This window comes from Rutidosis leptorrhynchoides, chromosome 5 (assembly GCF_046630445.1).
Source record: "Rutidosis leptorrhynchoides isolate AG116_Rl617_1_P2 chromosome 5, CSIRO_AGI_Rlap_v1, whole genome shotgun sequence".
NCBI classification, from domain to species: Eukaryota; Viridiplantae; Streptophyta; class Magnoliopsida; order Asterales; family Asteraceae; genus Rutidosis; species Rutidosis leptorrhynchoides.
The window spans coordinates 87,201,287-87,205,983 of record NC_092337.1 but is presented as its reverse complement, the minus strand read 5'-3'; the positions used below and the strand labels follow the sequence as shown (position 1 = coordinate 87,205,983).

The window sequence follows — 4,697 nt, the reverse complement described above, 5'->3', positions numbered from 1 at the left end:
TATATATATATATATATATATATATATATATATATATATTCATATCCATGTATATAATCGTTCGTGAATCGTCGGAATCTGGTCGAGGTTAAATGAATACATGAACATAGTTCAAAATATTTGAGATTTAACTTAAAAGACTTTGCTTATCATGGAATAATCATATAAGATTAAGTTTAAATTTAGTCGAAAATTTCCGGGTTGTCACAACGTCATTACTATATCACTACTTTCAGCAATAGAAAATTATATATAAATGTGTGTGTGTGCGCGCGTGTGTGCATGCATGCTAACGCGCATGCGCGTGTTTGCGTGTGCATGTGATATAAAACTCAAGATTTCATGATTGATGCCTAAAAATCATTGTTAATGTTAACTATTGTGAAAACCATTGAAAAGCTCGACTCGAAAATGCTGAGCAGTGCAACAAAAAATATATACCTGTAAAGAAAATAAAGCATTAGTAAAAGATCTATGTAATATCACATGAATATCATACAAAAAGGGAGAAATTGCTATCAAGCAATCCCATGCAAACATGTAGACATTCTACCGACAAGCTTTAACTTACTCTATAAAAGAAATGAGTCCATCGTTGTTTACATCAAACGACATAAAAATTTCTGAAGGGGCACAATGTAACTTCCCCATACCCCATTCCCTTCTATGAGATCCCTCCACTACAATGTCTGACTAAGCATGAATTAACCCAACAAAAACTCCCATTCTATTTTCTATCCTTTATCATTAAGAATGAAAAGGATGGAAATTTTAAGAAATACCTGTTAGAAAAAGCGACTAGATTTCTCCGGTCATGTTCGTTCATGAGATGAAACTTTCAGGAATCCAGTGAAAACTCTCATATCAACCCATAATTTCCACCAACCAGAATCAGTGTTTCCTCTATTCTGTGTCTCACATGCATAATAATATTATCTTCTCAGACAATTGATTGACCAGCATTTGCCATTATGTTATTGTCAAGAAATGCTTAAGTAACATTCAACATGACGTTTTTCGTAATTAAAACTCAATCATGTTTGAAGATCCCGAGCCCCAAGGTTCTCCTATACCATAATGATGACATAGATCTGTTAGTCCGTCGCGAGTTACATTGAGATTTTCAGCGGCTAGGGTTTTCACCATATTCTAAATGTTTCTGATTTGTTGCAAGTTAGGAACGACAAGAGGAGAGTGAGGAAGACATTCTCTAACGTTGACACCATTATCTTCCTCAAAATCATCCATAAATTCATACATTAACAGTGACTCATCTTCTTGAAAAACTGGTATGTCAATGAAAAGATTATTTGGTAAACTTTAGTCTGCTCTAAATAATTTTTTCAATGACATACTAGTGTTTCAAGTAGACGAGCCGTCGTTAATAAACGAGTTTATGGTTGATTAAGAAGAAGACAATGGCATCAACGTAACTCTTCACCCTTCTCACCTTCCTCGTGTCGCTCCTTCCTTACATCAAATTAAAAACGTTTATAACCATAGCCGCTCATTATGGTATAAGAAAACCTTGGTGCTCGAGATCCAAACATGATTGAGTTTTACTTACGAATAACATCATGGTGAATGGTATTTTGGCATTGTTTACAACATAGTGGCAAATATTAGCCAACCAATTATTGTTAGAGAAGATGACACTCTTCTACATGTGAGACAGAGAAGAGAAGAAACATTGATTCTCACTTATTCAAATTATGAGCTGTTATGGGAGCCTTCATAGGATTTTCGAAGGATCCATCTCATGAATGAACAAGACCGGAGAAATCCAGTCACCTTTTCTAACAAGATTTTCTTGAAAATTTTTTCTGTTTTTGTTTCTCAATTATAAAAAGATAGAAGACTGATTCTTATTATGTGAAGTTTTTATTGGGTTAATTAGTTAATGCTAAGTTATGTAAGCAATCTTAGAACCAATTCCACCATAAATATGCTAGAACAAAGGCCAGTTGTGCCTGCAACAAAAACATACAAAAGATTTAGAACCTTATACTATACACAAAAGCAACAAACAAATGGAACTTGAGCAAAGATAAAATGTTACTCTTCTGTTATTCCTATGTGCAACGTAAAAGATAAAATCTTGGAATTTTCAGAAAAATGGTAGATGAGTTGGAAGTTGTGGTCCTCAACTTCATCCAAAGACATAACCTCCAACAGATCTATCTTAATCCAAATAACTACATGATTCCTACTAAAATCTAAACAAAATATCATGTTTGAGTATGCATGCTGTTTACATCATGGTTTATGGTTGGTATAGATGAAAATGATAATGAAAATGTGGTAATCATAATGAAAATGAAAGAAAAATATTATAGCTTTATGGTTGGTATAGATGTTTGTGTATGTAGGCTGTTTACATCATGGTTTAAAATGATTGAAGATTTAAAGAGTAAAGGCATTCAAGTTTTGAGGAATCAAAGGATTGAAGCTGTCAAAACTATAGATTTGAAGTTTAAAGTTATTAGAAGACGTGAAGATTTAAAGAGTCAAAGTCAGATGAATTCAATGAGGAAGAATGTTATGATGATTATGCATTTCTGCCTTAAAGTGAAGATAACAAGTATGGTTTTGGATATTGATATTAAATAAATGTGATCTATGCAGGTGGGAAGAACTATAGTTTTCATTTTTAATAATTTTAAGCATGGTATTGATGATTGTATAGATTTCATGTTTTCTAGAATATGTTATGATATTGGTGATTGTATAGATTTACTTTCTAGACGAATAGGAAAGTGTAAAGGTTTCGGTGAGGAAAAAAGAAAAGTTTTATCCAAAAATATTTAATGGTTTCAATCGCATCCGTGCAACGCACGGGCTCAAAAATGAAATCTTTGAAAGCTGCTAGAGTTGAACTAACTATAGTAGATGCTTTAACTATATTTTTATGGTTCTCTTCAATTCATCATCCCCAAATTCCCTCCATCAGCTTCAACCCTACTCCGCCCTCTCCGTCACATCGCCTCCGCAACAACAACACCGTAAACGCAAAAGTCCTCATCAGAATCAAACCCTCTGTCAACCACCTCAACCTTCATTCTACAACAGCCTTCGACCGACGCCTTCTCTACATGAAACCCTGGCTCAGAAGATCGGTAAAGTTACTCGACGTCCTGGCACTCCTTCGAAATCTAAGGTTTATACCAATGTTAATGTTGCTCGTCCTAAGAAGTATTGGGATTACGAATCATAGACCGTTCAAAAGAGGGAAAATGATGGTTATGAGGTGGTAAGGAAGATTGAGAGAGGGAAATACGGTGAGGTTTTTGAAGGATTTCATTGCACATGTGATGAAAAATGCATTATTAAAATACTTAAACCTATGAAGAAGAAGAAGAAGAAGAAGAAGAAGAAGAAGAAGAAGAAGAAGAAGAAGAAGAAGAAGAAGATAAAAATTCTACAAAACCTTTCTGGTAGGCAAATTATTATTAAGTTGCTGGATATTGTTAGAGATCAGCAATCAAAGACACCAAGTCTCATATTTGAGTATGTGAACAACACCGATTTTTAAGTGTTATACCCAACTCTTTCCGATGTCGATATTCGTTATTATATATACAAACTTTTGAACGCTTTAGATTACTGTCACACTCAAGGGATCATGCATCGAGATGTAAAGCCACACAATGTGATGATTGATCATGAAATATTTTCAAAAAAAAAAAATTGAAGATCTTCATATCTTCATGATGAAGATGATGAGGGTATGAAGGTTTGGTGTTGACAGTTTAAAGGTGAGAGGTAAACATTCATCGATATTCATAGGATCTCCTTTGGTGTGTTGAAGGCCATGAATCTGATACCAATATTAGGACATTTTCTCGAAAAGCAAGATTTTATTATAAAACTCGAGATGGGTCGAACGATGAAATAGTCCAGCCCAATTATTATGACCTTAGACCCATGAATATGATGAATGTTAAACAATTAGTCAAAAAGCTAAAGAGCATTAGTCAAATAGTCAACTATTATTCCACGGCTCTCTTAAAATACTTTACATAACGATGGTTAATGTTAGTGACTAAGGGAGGCTTGGTGTTCTATATATAACCCTGATCTACAAAACACCTCTGTTACAATCCTTGATACATAATCAGCTCTTTTTAAGGTTCTAACAACTAGGCAAGATTTTTATTCAATTATTTGCCATTTCAAATCACGAAAATTGTATGTCAAGTTTAATTGGAAAGCTAAGTATCATGCAAAACTTTATGCATCAGGTAAACTGATCAATATATTTTCAACTTTAAATATATTTTAATAATATACACATTTGTACCGGAATATAATATTCAGTTTTTTACAGGGTGGTGATAATGCTAAAAACGAACATATATTTCATAGCATTATCCCTCAAGAAAGACAAGCTTTTAGTTGCAATTGTTCTATTCACAAGTGATATACGTTTAAATAATAAAAGGTGAAGACAAAAGACAGATTCGACGAATTGAAGACGCAAACGACCAAAAAGCTCAAAAGTACAAAGTACAATCAAAGAGGTTCAAATTATTGATGAGAAACGTCTCAAAATTACAAGAGTACAAGACGCAAAATGCAAAATACAAGATATTAAATTGTACGCAAGGACGTTCGAAAATCCGGAACCGGGACCAGAGTCAACTCTCAACGCTCAACGCAACGGACTAAAAATTACAAGTCAACTATGCACACGAATA

The 4,697-nt window shown here is 33.8% G+C and overlaps 1 pseudogene; it reads left to right on the top strand.

Annotated features, from left to right (window-relative positions):
- The first annotated feature begins 2,908 nt into the window (after positions 1–2,908).
- On the top strand, positions 2,909–3,691 carry LOC139848813 (casein kinase II subunit alpha-4, chloroplastic-like; annotated as a pseudogene).
- The last annotated feature ends 1,006 nt before the right edge of the window (positions 3,692–4,697 follow it).